This window comes from Phyllostomus hastatus, unplaced genomic scaffold, assembly GCF_019186645.2.
Source record: "Phyllostomus hastatus isolate PE091 unplaced genomic scaffold, TTU_PhHast_1.1 phas_contig_254, whole genome shotgun sequence".
Taxonomy (NCBI): domain Eukaryota; kingdom Metazoa; phylum Chordata; class Mammalia; order Chiroptera; family Phyllostomidae; genus Phyllostomus; species Phyllostomus hastatus.
The window spans coordinates 1,626,205-1,644,620 of record NW_025333810.1 but is presented as its reverse complement, the minus strand read 5'-3'; the positions used below and the strand labels follow the sequence as shown (position 1 = coordinate 1,644,620).

General features: G+C 35.5%; 1 pseudogene; it reads right to left on the bottom strand.

The window, feature by feature from the left end:
- LOC123818038 overlaps positions 1–17,265 on the bottom strand; it is a 37,206-nt pseudogene extending 19,941 nt beyond the window's left edge.
- Positions 17,266–18,416: the final 1,151 nt, after the last annotated feature.

Here is an 18,416-nt window from a genome sequence, read left to right as displayed (position 1 = left end):
TATCTCACTCTCAATGTATTTTTAACAATGTGAATAACACTTCTGGAAGCAACAGGGGCTTCAAAAATTACAATGTGGACCATAAATCTGTAGAACATATCATGTGGCTATTTCTTTTATTAATATCTTTTGATGGGAAAACTGCCTCTCTTCTCAGTTGTTTAAACTGTAGAAGCAGGCACTGTTCTAACTCTTTAAAGATTATCTTTACCTACTTTTTTCTCTCAATGCTTTCCTTTCATCTTCTTTTCCCACAAAGCTTTAAAGTTTCTGCTGACTCCGCTGCCACTCAGATAGTGTTTATTTTCGGACTACAATATCCCTTGCTCCATCTAAAAATGTGTCAGTCTTTTCCATCTTTGCTAGGATTTATGGTCTTAGACTTATAATTTCAAATCTACAAAGCTTGCCTATTACCAAATATTCTTTCTTTGTAGAACTATAATCAGGAACAGGAATCATGAAGATAAAGCTGTAATCCTGGGCACTGTGATCTATAAATCCCAAAAATGATCGCCTGAACTCTCTCCCATTCTGATATGTAGATGCCACTCCTCCAGTTAAGAGATCTCGTTTCCCCCTCTCATTTTCTGGGTTGGACTTGGGATCTATTTTTATCAATTCAATGTAATGAAACTGGCACTGAATTAATTTCATGCCTTGCTCTAAAAAGGCCAGGTAATTTTATCTCTTGGAACCCTGAGGTACCAGGTAAAAAAGTCTGGCTACTTCCCTGTAGAAACCAAACAGGGAAAAATGAACATTGCCTAGGAAGCCCAAAGCTGTTCCAGGCATAGCCACTAAGGCATGCCTGGTTCATGTTCATGTGAACTATGGTTCACATGAGCTAAAGCATGTTGAACATTTCAGCTCTAGTTGAATTGTCAGCTTTCAGACAAATGCACTGCATGAGGGTCTCCAGCCAATCACATGTAAAGAACAACTGAATCCTGCCCAAATTTTAGGATCATGGCAAATAAATAATTATTTTTTTGTCACTAAGTTTTGGAGTGATTTGTATAAGGGCAATAGATAGGTTAAAAATAGGAGTAAAAAAGAACCCACAAAAGAATAAAATGCGGAAGTATGTTTACCGTAGAAAGTGCTACCATAATTAAAATTTTACAAACTTAGAGAAAAAAACCTCACATTAATCTGCCTTAAAAGATTATGTGCACATAAATTGATACTGTGTAGAAAATCAGTAAAGCTTATATATAAGGGGTGAACACTATATGTTTTCCTTTAAAAGTTTGAGTCACTTTGGTAAACACAAAAATTAAAAATTAGGAAAACCAGTATAGATATGGTGGGTTATTTCTTGATCATAATGTGTCACAATAAACTTTTTTAAGTCTTAGAAAGAATAACAATGAGAAATGTATAGGTTTAAATCTCATGATCACCAGGATGTAATGTAATGATAGAGGGAACTAGTGAAAACCTCTCCTTTATCTCCCTACATATGACAAAATGGCATTAGATTCTTTTTATAATTATGAGTTCATCTTCATAGTTATCATCCATAAAACTCACAATTTAAAAAAAATTATTTATTTTTAGAGTGAGGGGATGGGAGGGAGAAAGAGAGGGAGAGAAACACTGATGTGTGAGAGATACATCAGTTGGTTGCCTCTTGTGTGCACCCAAGTGGGGACTTAGCCCAAAACCCAGGCATGTACCCTGACTGGAAATTGAACTAGCAATCTTTTGTTTCACAGGCCAACACTCAATCCATTGAGACACATGAACCAGGGCGAAATTAACAATTTTTAATTATAATATTAGTTATCTATTACTGATAAGAAACTATTCCAACACTTAGTGGCATAAACAATTATTATTTTATTTTATTTTAAATAATTTTATTATTATTCAATTACAGTTGTCCGCATTTACCTCCCCCCACTAGCCCTCCATCTCAGCCATCCCCACCTCCCTCCCCTGGTTCTATCCCACCTGGTTTTGTCCATGTGTCCTTTACAGTTGTTCCTGAAAACTCTTCCCTACTTTCTCCCAATACCCCTCTCCCCTCTGGTTACTGTCAGATTGTTCTTCATTTCAATGTCTCTGGTTGTATTTTCTTGCTTATTTGTCTTGTTAACTAGGTTCCACTTAAAGGTGAGATCATATGGTATTTGTCCCTTACCACTGGCGTATTTCTCTTAGCATAATGCTCTGCAGTTCCATCCATACTGTCACAAAGGGTAGGAGCTCCTTCTTTCTTTCTTTCTGCTCCTTAGTATTCCATTGTGTAAATGTACTATAGTTTTTTTATCCATTCATTTACTGATGGGCACTTAAACTGCTTCCTGCACTTGGTTATTGTAAATTTTGTTGCTATGAACACTGGATATACATAGGTTGTTTTGGATTGGTGTTTCAGGGTTCTTAGGACATAATTCTAGCAGTGGAATCTCCAGGTCAAAAGGCAGTTCCACTTTAAGTTTTTCAAGGAAATTCCATACTATTTTCCACAGTGTTTGCACCAATCTGCATTCCCACTAACAGTGCAGTAGGGTTCCCTTTTCCCCACATCCTCTGCAACACTTGTTGTTTGTTGATTTGTTTATGATGGCCATTCTCACCAGTGTGAAGTGGTATCTCACTGTGGTTTTAATTTGCATCTCTCTGATGGCTAGTGACGCTAAGCATCTTTTCATATGTCTCTGGGCCCTGTCTTCCTTGCATATGTCTTCCTTGGAGAAGTGTCTGTTCAAGTCTTTTGCCTATTTGTTTATTGGGCTGTTTGTCTTTCTGAAGTGGAGTCATGTGAGTTCTTTATATATATCCCCTAGAACAAGGGACATAAAGGAAAGAATAAACAAATGGGACCTCATCAAATTAAAAAGCTACTGCATGGCTAAAGAAAACAGCATTAAAATGAAAAGAGAACCAACTGTATGAGAAAACATATTTGCTTATGATACCTCAGAAAAGGGTTTGATCTCTAATTATTATTTTATATTTTTATAAGAATCCCAGTCTAGCTTGACTGGGTGCTTCTGCCTCAAAGTTTTTATATTAATATTAAGGCTCCATGACATAGGATATGCTCTCATACTCATTCACATAGTTGTGGGCAAAATTCACTCCCTGTGGTCTCTTTGACTGAGGGCTTCAACTTGTGTCTATTTTTGTGGCCTTTTCTAACCAGCTCATGGTCCTTCAGAGCTAGCAAATAAGAGCAACAGTGGGCATACGAAACTGGAGGCAAAGTCTCTATGTAACCTACTGTAGAAAGTGCCATTCCATCACTTTTTCCATTTCCATCTCTTAGGAGTAAGTAGACCTCCATCAAGGGAAGAAGTTACAAAACATCACAAATACTAGAAGGTGATGATCACTGAGGCTAGCCCAGTGGCTCTTTAACACAATGGTTCACAAAAATGAATAATGTCTTCTAATCACACATCACTAAATTGAGTGCAATATTTCATTAAATTTAGAGAACAAATTAGAACAAGTTATTGCATTAAATTCAGTTTGTATTTTAATAATAATAGGATGTGACCATTTAACTATATTATACTTTATTTATCTGTTTAACTGATCTAAGTAAAGAATATTATTTACTATATTACCATATCATGATAATTTCTTTTGAAATTTTATGTTTTATATGATTTTAAGTCAGCAAATTAAAAATTACAAAAACATTCAAATGAGCAGAAAATAGTCTTGTTTTAAGAGTGACTCAACTGTTGTCATTTATTTCTTTTAATGAGGCAAATACAGATGGTGTGGAGAAAACAAATTCCGTTATGTATTTTGGCACTTTCGATTGCAAAGAAAAGAGATATACTAAAGTTAATTCAAGTAATGAGAAATTTGGTTTTAAAATAAGTGTAAAAATATTCATATCATCAATGTATATGTAGGAAAGAGGAAAAGTGAAGGGTCAGGTACAAAATTGTGGGAAAGAAACACACTAGATCTCATGAGGAGTGGACTCTCCTTTTATCACTGGGAGGATTCATTACAGTTCCAGGAACTTTGACAGCAAAAATTTTGAGACCTCCCAGTTAACACTTCACCTGTAAATGTCACATTTGACCATGGGTCTCTTCCATTTTCCAGTCCCTTATTCTGATTTTCTTTCCTGTGTAAAGTTCCCTACTTCGTAACTTTCTAATTCCCTGAATGGTTTCTGCTTCTTCATAAATTCAATCTTTCTCTATAGGTATAATTCTGTCTCAAGCCATCCTTTCAGGCTTAGTTTCCACCACTAACTGACTTGGTCTCCTACTTCACATTGCCAAGTGAGAAAATCTGATTGCTTCTGTTCCTGTTTTCAATCCAGGGCAAGCTAGTAGTGACTTGTGAATCTATAGATTTTCTGACCTTGAGAAAGGTACAGAATATGGAACCAAACATTCATGACTGAAGGTAGAAAGTATGGTGCTACCAAACTACACCCACAATTCTTTTTCAGGAATGGCCTGTAGTTACCACAGGCAATCTGGTTAGCAAAATACTCTTATAAGTGTAGCATCACTGGTTCTCAAGCTCTCCTGCTAATTCAGCTTGGGACCTAAAAATTAAAAAGTAAGAGTGAGACCTGAGTTGCTCCTTATTTATAAATTTCTAAAGGGCCTATTAAATTCAATTACATTTGACAAGGAAGCATGCCTCTTAGTACTGAGCATATTAATTATCAGTTGCCTGATAGCAGATATTGAAAATGACATTTAAGACAAGCACTAGAGACTCAACAAGGAGGAAGATGGGCATTAACACAGAGGCTCATGAAATGAGTAAATAATGATTGGACAGTTCTGTTGAGAAGGAGGCAACATATACATATATAACATATAAAATATATAGTTTATATGTATGTATAAAATTTTAAAAATAAAAGAGGTACAGAAAGAATCAAAACTACTATGTGAAATGAAAACATAAATAATTTTGAATGAATACCCAAGAAAAACATGGTAATGTTGGCAAGAAAGTCTTAGTAAGTTCTAGAAATGTCACAGAGCAGAAAAAGGAAATATTCACATGGGCAGAGTACATTAAGTAGTTTAAAAGAAAGAAATGGGGATCAACAGTAGGAAATAATTTTTAGATACAAGACAGTGAGTTGGGTTATACGATAAGAACCTACATGCTGGGAGACTGGGATGCAAAGTAGGAGCCCAACCAAGGTTAAGAATAGCACTAAGAATGAGCAGATGCTGATATTGTTGTTAAGCTGATTAGCTGCATCCCAAAGCTCATTCCACTTCTACATACATATAACTAAGGTTGTCTGGGCTGAAATGATTCACTAGGGCAGCAATTTTCCACTTTTTTTCATTTCATGACATTCATAAACTAATTGCTAAAATTCTGAGGCACACCAAAATACATATTATACTTTTGCTGATCTGATAAAAAATAGGTATAATTTTTATTGTTTTACAAAAAATAATAGTAATTACCTACCCTTTTCATTTTAAAATGACTTTTAAAAAATAAGGCACCTATACTTGCCTATAAGGATTTCTGGAACCATGGATTAACCAATCAGATGCAATCTTATTATGTGACTTGACCAATAAGGTACAACTGTAGTAAATGACCTGTGTATTTATAGTTCAAGACAGTGCATTCAAAGCAGGTAGCTATTGTGTTGGATGTTGTCACTTTTCTATTTGACAATCTAAGGAAAAGAAAGTCATTGCCCCTGACTAAGTAGTCAGGTATTGCATGTTTTAAAAGTTGTTGCTGCACAAGGGTTGAAAATCACTGCACTAGGGTCTTGAGCCCAATATCAGTTTCAAATTGGAAGAACAGAAAAAAAAACAACTTTGAGCTTATTCTGAAAAATTTCGGTAGGTTCCGTCTCTTCACCCCAGCCCAATTTAGTTCCCACAGTGCTATTTTTAGCATCGGGACAAAGTGACAGGTTCATATCAGATTTATAACAATCACATTGGACATGTGTGGAAAGCACAGGAGACATTCTGCACTGTGTGTATCTGAATTACAGGAAAAGCTGCTTAAAATCACAGCATGTCTATTTGCATATTGCCGTCCAGTTGTTAGATGGTGTCTCAGTTTATAAATCTAAAAAACCATAGCATATTTTATTTTCATTGAGTTGTTAGACTTACTTATTCAAATACAGCATATCAACAAGCATCTATAGGTCTCCATTACCATATTTGTGGTACAGAACTAAAAAATATGTAGAGTAAGAGAGGAGAGAGCAGATTTTCCAACAAGGAATGTCTCCCAAAGTGACGCATTTTCAACAAAAAATTTAAAGTGTACCTGATGTAAGTATTGAGTTAAGGGAGAGGTGAAAATCATTTTTAAAGAAGTGGTGTGTACCACAAGGAACATAGAGAATAAAAACAAAAAGTATTTTGGAGGGCTTTCTCGCTTACCAACCGACTGCCAGGGTCTATTTCCAGCTCCCTTCCATGTCACTCTCGCTCCATATTTGCTCCTGTTGATGGTAAAACATGGCATTGTCTCTGAATGACCAACTGTTAAGGGTATAGCCTGGGAATCTATGAAATTTAGTCCAGTTAGGAGCACAAGTATTTGAACAAATTTAATCATTGAATAGTAAAATATTCATGATTGTTTGATAACACGAGGAAGGTAAAATTGCTATGTAAGTGCTAAAGAGGATATTAATTTTGAATAAGGGGACAGAGGAAGAATAGATCATGAGACAACTCCTGAATAAGACTTGGAAAAATGAATAGGGTTTTTCTAGGAAGACTTATGGAGGGAAAACTTATTCAGTGAGAATAATATGAGAAAAGGTACAGATTTGGGAAAATGCAGAGCCTGTAATGAACTAATTATCAGTCTCATATAACTGGAAAGAGACATATGTGCATGGGGAGAAGGTGGAGATATTTGAGGATAAGCCTAGAAAAACAGATTGAGAAGATTAAGGAAGGGCTTTGGTTGCCATGATAAGAAATGACAAGAAATAATATGCCAGTGAAGATATTTTACTATAAGTATTAACTCATCTAGATCTGTGCTGTGGAAGCACTACATAGAAACTCCATGGAGACTGAATGTGCACAGCAGCACTTTTCGATATTGAGGTGGCCTGCAGCAATGCTGCAATGTATTCGTGCATGCCTCTCCTCTTAATATTGCACATGAATATGGCTACAATATTGAGTGCATGTGTATTTCATATGAATGTTACACACACACCCAAATTTCTTATACTTACAAAGGAAAATAATATTTTAGTCTACATTATTTGTAATTTTATTATAATGTAACATACCACTTTGTAGTGTATTTCTGCTCAAAAAAGAACAGTTCAATTTTGTTTCATCTTATCCATAAGGGAACTTAAATAGTACAACACCAACCTGGGTCATATTAGAACTACTGGCTTAGAAATGAACATTGGCCAGGTCATTAGAAATGGATAGCTGTTTAGTGGGTTTAGTGGTGTGTGAGAAATGAGTTGATGGTCACAGTCCAGTTCCTACTTAACAGGTGTCTACCCCATAAAAACCACCATCATAATCAGCACTTATTGGCACCCAATCGTCAGTGTGAGGAAAGAAGCCAAGATTTCAGATTGCTTTCTCTTCTCTGTCAGGATTTTGTGGGGAGCTTTCTTTCAACGCTTTTTAATGGCTCTGTATTTTCCTTTAACAATATTAATTTCTAAGATAAATTTAGTGTCCTAGAAGCCATCACTGTAGACTATCACTGACTCTTAAATTGGCAGTAAATTCACTTTAGAAAATAACACTGTTACAAGGAAAACATGGAGTCATTATAAAAGGTTATTTTTAATGAGAACAGTTGAGGAGGTACCATTTCAAATCAGTGGTTTTAAAGGCAGGCATATGTTCCCACTACAGGGACCTGTCTTACTGCTTGAACACCAAAAGAAAATCCATTGCTTAACATCATTAAAGGATCACACTGAAACTTAATCATGATTTACAGAGTGATACCCATGGCTTTACTCATTGTTGGTTGTGATATTGGATGCTACTCAATGGAAGGAGAATTCATTTTTCCATGCTTGCAAATGTGTCATCTTCCACATTTTATGCTTTTAAGCATGAAATTTAGTTACACAGAAATAAAAAATATTCAAATCAATTCATTCACAGAATTATTTAAAACCACTTACTGGATAAACTAATGTCAACATTCACCATTTGCACAAAGCTGTATTTGTAGATTAAAAGTATTTTATAAACATTCAGTTGTATAGTATGTATACTTAATTGCTCTCACTTTGAAAATATATTTATTGTGGTGATGATAGGAAACAATTATCTTCATTTAAATAACTTAGGCAAAGTTTCAATGGTAGTTGTTTTACATCACCTTTTGAGGAGGAAGGGGCAATAGATGAGTGAATTCCAATGATTATTATATTACATTTTCATAAGATTTTCAATTGAGAAGATGGAAAAAGCAAATTTCTGGCATAATGGAAAAATACATTTTAAATATATAAATATATTTTATATATAAGTATATGTTACATAGAAAAGAAAAATTAAAGAAAAATTCACAAACATATATATGTATAAGGGATCTGATTCCAAAGAGAAGAGCTATACAGAAAAAAAAACAAAACAAAACAAATATGAGAACTTCCAGGATGAAATTAAAACTATAGTTCATTCATAATTTCCCCAGTAACATATATATGCATACATTTATGACATCTGCTTATTGAAAATTTTCAACACAAGAAGTGTTTTAAACACTTAATAAAACAAAGAAAAAGGTAAACATCATTTTGAAGATGAACTGTAAAATGTATACATGCCTGTTGATTGAACATTTTAAAAATACATAAACACATCATTTCTTCTATAGTCTTTTGTTTCATTAGACAGTGTTTTGTAGTCTCTCTTCATTCTAGACTACAAACATAATTTTTCAGGACATATGATTGAGTGTTCCCAAACAAGTTAACCTGTTAAAATAAAAAAACTAAAATAAAGTTCTAAATATTGGCTTATCTTTTGATATTATTGCTGTTTCATGAAGAGAAAATAACACATTTTATGTAATTTAAGAGTTAAGGATTTTCAGAATATCTCATTTGCCAATGAGAAAAATTATAAAAGCCCATAATACTACTTGAGTCAAAATGTGTATTGATGTTCACAGTTTCCTATATAAAAAAGACACTTTAAATATTATTATAGTATATTCTTATTTTAAATATGGTAAGACAGATTATCAAATTCATCTACATATTTTCAAATTTTTCTTGGCACTGTAGCTTTTCATCCATCTTTTATTGTTTGTATCTAACAATTATAGTATTTTTTCCACTTCCACTTAGACCCTTTTGCCCGCTGTCCCCCAGGAACCACCACACTGTTGCCCATGTTCATGACTCTTCTTTTCGGTCAATCCCTCCAACCCCTCACCTCCCTCTCTACTGCTCTGATCTTGCTCTCCATCTGTGAGTTTGTCCCCATTTTTCTTGTTAGTTCAGTTTGTTCCTTAGATTCCACATATAAGTGAAACCACATGGTATTTATCTTTCTCTGACTGGCTTATTTCACTTAGCATAATGTTCTCCAGGTCCATCCATACTGCTGAAAGTGGTAAAATTTTCTCCTTTTTAAGGGCCAGGTAGTATTCCATTGTATAAATGTCCCATAGTTGTTTTATCCACTCATCTACTGATGGGCACTTGGGTTGTTTCCATATCTTGGTGATTATAAATAAGGCTGCAGTGAACATAGAGATGCTTATGTTCTTCTGAATTAGTGCTTTGGGTTCCTTCAGATATATTCCCAGAAGTGGGATTGCTGGGCCAAAGAGCACATACATTTTTAATTTTTTTGACACATGTCCATACTGCTTTCCACAGTGGCTGCACCAGTCTGCATTCCCACCAACAGTGCAAAAGTGTACCCTTTCTCAACGTTATCCAGCACTTGTTTATTGATGATAGTCATTCTGACAGGTGTGAGATGACATCTCCTTGTGGCTTTAACTTACATTTCTCTGACAATTAGTGACTTTGAGCAACTTTTCACAGGTCATCTCTGTCTTCTTTGGAGAGATGTCTATTCAGATCATTGCCCATTTTTAATTGTTTTTTTTGTGTGTGTGTGTTAAGTTTTATAATTTCTTTATAAATATTGGATACTAACCCCTTATCAAATGTGTAGGTGAATGTGTTCTCCCATTCTGAGGTTTGTCTTTTTATTTTCTTGACATTGCCTTTGCTGTGAAAAAACTTTTTAGTTTGATGTAGTCCCAATTGTTTATTTTTTTCTTTTGTTTCTTTTGCCTGTGGTGATATATCTGATAAAATATTACTAAGAGCAATGTCCAAGATTTTGCTGCCTACATTTTCATCTAGGATTTTTATGCTTTGGGGCCTAACACTTAACTCTTTGATCCATTTTGAATTTATTCTTGTGTGTGATATAAGAAGGTGGTCTAGTTTTATTTTTCTGCATGAATCTGTCAAATTTTCCCAGGATAATTCATTGAATAGATTATCTTTAGCCCATTTTAAGTGCTTGCTTCCTCTGCCAATTATTAATTGACTATAAAGCTGTGGTTTTATTTCTGGGCTCTCTATTCTGTTCCATTGTTCTGTGTGTCTGTTTTTATGCCAGTATCATGCTATTTTTATCAGTATGGACTTACAGTATAGTTTTAAAATAGGTAGTGTGATTCCTTGAAGTTTGTTCTTTCTCAGAATCACTATTACTAGTTGGGGTCTTGTGGTTCTATATAAGTTTTTGAAATATTTGTTCTAGTTCTGTGAAATATGACATTGGAATCTTGATAAGAATTTCACTGAATCTATAGATTGCTTTGGTTAGAATAGGCATTTTAATGATGTTTATTTTTCCTATCCATGAACACAGTATGTGCTTCTATTTATTTGTATTTTCTTTCTTTCTTCAGTGTTTTAAAATTTTCTATGTACAGGTCTTTTACAACCTTGGTTAGGTTTTTTCCTAGGTATTTTATTATTTCTGAAGCAATTCTGAATGAGATTGTTTGTTTAATTTCCATTTCTGTTAGTTCATTATTTACATGTAAAAATACAACTGATTGCTGGATATTAACTTTGTACCCTGCTACTTTGCTGAATTCATTTATCAGTTCTAGTAGTTTCTTGGTAAAATCTTTGGGGTTCTCTATGTACAGTATCATGTCATCTGAAAATAATGACAGTTTTACTTCTTCCTTCCCAATTTGAATGCTTCCTATTTCTTCTTTTCTGATTGCAGTGGCTAGGATTTCTAGTACTATACTGAATAATAGATGTGAAAGCAGACACCCCTATGTTGTCCTGATTTTACACAGAATACTTGTAGTTTTTGTTCATCATGTATGATGCTTGCAGTTGGTTTGTCATATGTGGCCTTTATTATGTTTACATATGTTCCCTCTAATTGCACTTTGCTGAGAATGTTTATCATAAATGGGTGCCAGATTTTATCAAATTCTTTTTTGTATCTATTAATATGATCATGTGGTTTTTATACTTCATATTTTTATGTGGTGAATCTCATTTAATGATTTGCTAATGTTCTATCCACCTTGCATTCTGGAATAAATCCCACTTGATCATGCTGTATGATCCACTTGATGCATTGTTGTATGTGGTTTGTTAATATTTGGCTGAGGATTTTAGCATCTATGTTTATCAAGGATATAGGCCTGTAATTGTTATTTGTAGTGTTTTTATCTGGTTTTAGAATTAGGACAATGTTAGTCTTGTAAAGTAAGGTTAAAAGCTTGCACTCCTCTTAAATTTTATGAAATAGATGAAGGAAAGATGTTAGTTCTTGGAATGTTTGGTAAAATTCATCTGTGAAGTCATCTGGTCCAGGACTTTCATTTGTTGGGAGGTTTTTTTTAATTACTGATTCAATTTCACTAGGTTTAATCTGTCTATTCAGATTCTCTGATTCTTCCTGATTTAGTTTTGGAAGATTGTATGTTTCTAGGAATTTATCTATTTCATCCAGGTTGTCCAGTTTGTTGGCATGTAGTTGTTCATAATATTTTCTTACACTCCTTAGTCTTTCTCTGGTGTCAGTTGTTATTTCTCCTTTTTCATCTCTGATTTAATTTATTTGGGCTTCCTCTTTTTTCTTAATGAGTCTGGTTAAAGGTTTGTCAATCTTGTTTATCTTTTCAAAGAATCAGCTCTTGGATTCATTTATCTTTTGCATCATAATTTTTTTTAGATTCTATTTTGTTTATTTCTACTGTCATCTTTATCATTCCCTTCCTTCTACTCACTTTGGGCTTTGTTTGTTGTTGTTTTTCAAGTTCTTCTAAATGTAAAGTTAGATTGTTTTATTTGAGCTTTTATTTTTATGATAGGTCTCTGATGCTATAAATTTCCCTCTTAGGATTGCTTTCCCAGTGCCCCACAGATTTTGAATTGATGTGTCCTCATTTTCATTTGTTTCAAGGTATCTTTTGATTTATTCCTTGATCTTGCTGTTGACCCATTCATTGTTTAATAAATGTTAGTTAGTTTCCATGCCTTTCTGTGTTTTTCAGTGTTCTTCTTATGACTGATTTGTAGTTTCATAACATTGTGGTCAGAGAAGATGCTTGATATGAGTTCAATATTCTTAAATTTATTGAGACTTGTTTTGTGTCCCAACATGTGGTCCATCCTAGAAAACACCCTATGTGCACTTGAAAAGTATGTATATTCTAGTGCTTTTGGATGAAATGCTCTGAAGATATCAATTATATCCATTTGATCCATTGTTTCATTTAATTCAGTGTGTCATTTAAGGACACTGTCTCCTTGTTGATTTTCTCTCTGGCAGATCTATCCATTGAAGTCAATGGAGTACTAAAATCCCCAACTATGACTGTATATCTGTTGATCTTTCTCTTTATGCCTGTCAGGGTTTGCCTCACATATGTAGGTGCTCCTATGTTGGTTGTGTAAATGTTTATCAGGGTTATATCCCTTTGTTAGATTGTTCCCTTTATCATTACTTAGTGTCCTTCTTTGTCTCTTGGTTTCTTTGTCTCTTTGCCTTGGTTTTAAAGTCTACTTTGTCAGATGTAAGTACTGTTACACCAGCTCTTTTTTCGCTTTCCATTTGCATGAAATATCTTTTTCTATCCCTTTACTTTTAGTCTGTGCATTTTTTATCTGAGTTATGTTTCTTGGTGGCAGCATATATATGGGTCTTGTTTTCTTATCCATTCATCTACCTTATGTCTTTTGTTTGGGGAAGTTAAGCCATTTACATTTAAGGTGATTATTAATAGAAACATACTTAGTGCCATTTTATTTTTAAACTATTTCCCTCTGTGTTTTTTTCCTCTTTCCTTTTCCTTTTTCTTTTTCTTAAAGCAAATCCTTTAACAATGTTGCAGTACTGGTTTGGTGTTAAACTCCTTTAGCTTTTTCTTGTCTGGGAAGCTCCTTATTTCTCTTTTGATTTTAAATCATAGCCTTGCTGGTTAAAGTAGCCTTGGTTGCAGTCCCTTGCTATTTCATACTACCCCTTTCTGTTCTGAAATGTTTCTTTTGAGAAATCAGATGACAGTCTAATTGGTGCTCCCTTGTAGGTAACTACCTGTTTTTCTCTGGTGGCTTTTATGATTCTCTTTTTGTCTTTCAGCCTTGTTATTTTAATTATGATGTGTCTCAGTGTAGGCCTCTTTGGGTCCAACTGTTTGGCACTCTCTCAGCTTCCTGGACTTGTGTGTCCTTTTCCTTCACCAGATTAAGGAAGTTTTTGCTCTTGAGCCCTTGTTCAAACTCTCCTTTTCCTGGTAATCCCATGACATAGATGTTGTTAGGCTTCATTCGTCCAAATATTTCTTAAGCTCTAATTATTCCTTTTATTTATTTATTTATTTTGCTGCTGTTCCTGGGTGTTTTTCTGCAGTATCTTCCAAATCACTGATTTGATCCTCTGCTTCATCTAACCTACTGTTTATTCTTTCCAGTCCATTATTTATTTCCAATATTGCACTCTTTATTTCTGACTGGTCCTTGTTTATGGTTTCTATGTCTTTTGTCTTGCTGTTGAGTATCCTTATAATCATTAATTTAAACTCTCAATCTGATAAATTGCTTGCTTCTGTTTCATTCATTTCTTTGGAGAATTTTCTTGCTTTTTCTTTGGTCTCTGTTTCCTTGTCTTTCCATTTTGTCTGCCTCTTTGTGTTTCCCCCCTTAGTTGTTAAACTGATCAGTGATTATAGCCTCAGGTTGTAATCAGCAATCTGGCTTAAGCATCACAGGGAAGGACAGAGTAATCCCTGAGTGTATGGCTATTGCTTTCCCTCAGGCTGATGCCACTTGGAGGGGAGCACTCTGCCTGAGAAAGATGGCTTCTGCAGTATGCAGAATGACTCAGTACAGGAATCCTGGTGGCTGTTCCTTCAGTTCTCTCTCCATAGCCATCAACCCCAGACTCTCCTTAAGGGTCTTTAGTCCACTCTGCCCTCCCTCTGCAGAGACCCAGGATAAGTGGCTACAAACAAAATGTTGTGTGTTGGCCCTTTAAGAGGCTCTCTGTTTTTCCAGCCATCTCTCCTTGGAAGACAGAAACTCTGCTGCTTTTTCACAGCTGGATGTTATCTGGGTTCCTTTCAAGTTCTGGTGCTGTAGGCTGGGAAGCTGAACTTGGGGACTTAGACCGCACACTTTTCAGGGGGAACACCCCTGGTCCCTGAAATGTCCTTCTGCAACCTTAGCTGCCACCCATGGAAGCCCAACTAGCACTTCCACTGCACTCCCTACCAGTCCGTTGTGGTAAAATGTTTTCTTCTGCCTGTCCTTGGTTATAAGGCTTCTCTCTAGCTAGTGTTCAGTTGGGTATTCAGGATGATTTCTTCACAATTTTTTCTTCCCTCTTTTTAAAGACCAAGATCTCCATTATCTAAATCACAGACAATTTATCTGGATGTTTACATATATAGACAAGATTGAATTGTTTCAATTTTATGTTCTAAATTTGGTATACCTTTAAATATTTTTCTATTTAAACCTTTTTTAACTACCTATAACTTACCTAAGGATGCCAAAACCATGACTCATCTATCTTTGAGAAAACCTTGCACTGACGATATATTCTGACTTAGAGTAGAAACTTAATCAGTATATATTAATTTTAAATTAAAGCAATAAAAAGTTACAGGAATTGTTCTGAAATTCATAGGCAGTGTTCAGCAAGGAAACTGACAAACATATCTCTTTTACCTTTAAAATTATTCCTAGGAGCAAGAATGGAAGCACGTTATCATATTTACTCTTAAATAAACTGAAAATATTAGTTAAAAATAAGTTTCCTTGCTCTAAAAAAAAAGAACATGAAACTTTTATATACCCTCCTTTTGTAACTGATACAGATTATTTCTTCAATTTATGGTCTTCTCTCTATTTCTCTCTCTCTCTCTCTCTCTCTCTCTCTCTCTCTCTCTCTCTGTGTGTGTGTGTGTGTGTGTGTGTGTGTGTGTCTCACAAACCCACTGCAAGTGTTACCTCTGTCTAATTTTTGAAACAACTCATAGATACAGACAACAGTATGGTGATTACCAGAGGGAAGAGGGGTGGGGGATATAGAAGAGGGTAAAGGGGAGATGAATGGATGCAGAAGGAGACTTGCCTATGGTGGTGAACACCTGATACAATATACAGATGACATGTTCTACAATCATATGCCTGAAGCCTGTGTAATTTCATTAACAATGTCATCTCAATAAATTCAGTAAAAATTTTAAGAGGATTACCCTGAACACTAAGTATGTTCCCATTTTTAGTAGTCAACACACAAAATACTGTTTTTTTAATATTTTTTTGAAGTTTTTATTTATTTTATCTTTAGAGAAGGGGAAGGAAAGGAGAAAAAGAGGGTGGGAAACATCAATGTGTGGTTGCTTCTGGTACACTCCCTGTTGGGGACCTGCCCTGCAACCCAGGCACGTGCCCTGACTGGGAATCAAGCCAACAACCTTTTGGTTCCAAGGCAGGTGCTCAGTCCACTGAGCCATACCAGCCAGGACAATACACAAAATATTTTAATAAAATAACTTTATTCTAATTATTATAGCTCTTTTCTATTCACTGAACAGTTTAGTATAACACTAAAAATGACACTGCTTATCTGACTTCATATGCAAAAGAAACAGCATAAAAAAAAGTTTTAGATAAATATTGACATGTGGAGGTTCATAGTGTATAAATAGACAAATGAAAACTTAAAATTAATAGAAATTTATATTACAATAATGCCATAAGCAAATAATATCACAGATTTTTTATAATCTTCTTTTTGTGATGCAGAGATTGTTTTTTTAAATTCTCTTCAAACTATTAATTCTGTACAATTGCCACCCGTCTTTTCACCTGAATGCCATTTTATGCATTGCTGACTCTAAACTTTCCAAAAGTGGAAAATATCTCAAGGTAATTTGAAGGCAGCTCAGCAAAAGGGTCTGTTATAAAACATTTCAATTTAACTTCATGTTTGTTTCACTCGCTACCTGAGCACACCTAACTGTGGCACCATTTATTGCTATCACTGCAGTATATCTTCAAACAGTTCTTCAACCTGTCAAACCTGGCATGAAACAGCTTCCAAGGGTTTTATGTTGATTTTAAAGAATTAAAAGCATCCAGCATGTTATTTATTCTTGGTTTATCTTCAGTGATGTACACTGTTACCAGCAGCAATGGATTTTGTCCTGAATAATACTTTCAGGATTGGCTGCTGAAGTAGTATATTGTCATGTGGATTAAGGCTATCTACACTCTGCACCAAATTTTACTATTTTAGGACTTCAAACTTTTAAATTTAGTTAATAAGAAATCTAAGCTTCTCATAATTAAAATTTACAAGATTTATTTCCCAAACTAATATAGAATATTTATCATATTATTTATAAATTTATTTAAAAAGTAAGGTCTCATCTCTATCACTCACGCAACCGAAAAACATTTGTCATCTGTCATTGTTATTAAAGGGCAAGATGAGAAGACTATGCAACTATATAAAACTATTAGAGTAGAATTTTGCAAAATAAACTTTGGCAGTGCATGTCTGACCAATGTTTCAAAATATTAAATATGAAATGGTAAAATACATTTCTGGAGTGAAGACTGGAATAATACAATAGGAGGGGTGAAGAGAGATCAAAGCAGACACCTGGAAAGCCAATGACAGTCTGACCGACAGTGTCTCCCACAGGCTCTGTCCTGGCTTCCTCCGAGTCCATGTTCTTTTCTCCAGGCAGCACTGACTCCTCCTCCCAGTGGAGTACCTTGTGCTGGCCAAGGTCAGCCATAGTCGGACCATCCATAGCTCTTGGTCTCATTCTTCTCACCGGTAAAATAAGAATTTAGGGTAAAATCAATTATTCTTACACATTTTTGGTCAAATTTCTCTTTGAGACATAATGGAAAGTTTCAGAATGTTGGGAACCGCCCTGACTGGTATCAGAAAACTGAAACCCCCGCCTAGGCTAGGCTAAGGGAACGCCCTTGGAACCGTGAGCCGGCAAGGAGACAAAAGCTTATCTTCCTGGCAGGAATGCTGTTTCTGCTGCTTTGTTCATAACTGAACCCCCAAAAAGCTTGGTCGGTTAGCCAAAGACGGGTAAGATTCCCCACGGGGGAACAACCCAAGCCAGGCACGATCACTTTTGGGAGGCCCCCCAAAAGAAGGACTTGGGGGGCTGCAGCAAAAGGGGGGTGATGGACCCTCACTCCTCGGCTTTGACAAAGTCTGAGTTCTCAGCGTCAGGAAGAAAATCTCCTTATCTCTCGGTGGCCTTAGTTCCCGCGCTCCACCTAAGCCTGAAACAATGACGGGGAAGTACAGCTCGGTACTGGGAAGTGTGGATTTCCCGGGTGATCAGGCCTAAGAAAGAACATGTAAATTACTGTGAAACCTTCTTTGTTTAAGAACGCTCTCAGTTGAATGAGGAGGGTCTTAGGAGGAAGCTAGTTTGTTCCTCAGCCTTACAGCTCTTTGACCCCCCAACTCAACAGACCGGCAGAGTTCTTTGTTTTATATATTCCTTACTTCCCCTAATGAGTATTGTACGTTACCTGAGTTATTATGCAAAATGAGCCTAATAAAAGCAGGTATGGACGGTGGATCGGCGCGCTCCCCACTAGGGGGGGTGGCCATTCTGTCCCTACTTCCCCACAGAAACTGGTTTGTCTCTGTGCATGTGTGTTATTTCTCGCATATTGTCGAGCCATCCACAGTGTGCCGTGGTCACTGCTAGCCGGTGACCCACGCGCAACATCAGAAACTCTCTCTCACTGCTATTCCCCCAAGAAAAGCACACAAAATAGCATTTCAGGAGTTGTAAGCCTATTGATGAACTCCAAATTAAGAATACATATACTATATTTAAAAATATTAGACATGATTTTACACTATGCATTAATTTATTTGGCCTTTCTTGTAATCACAAACCATCTGCAC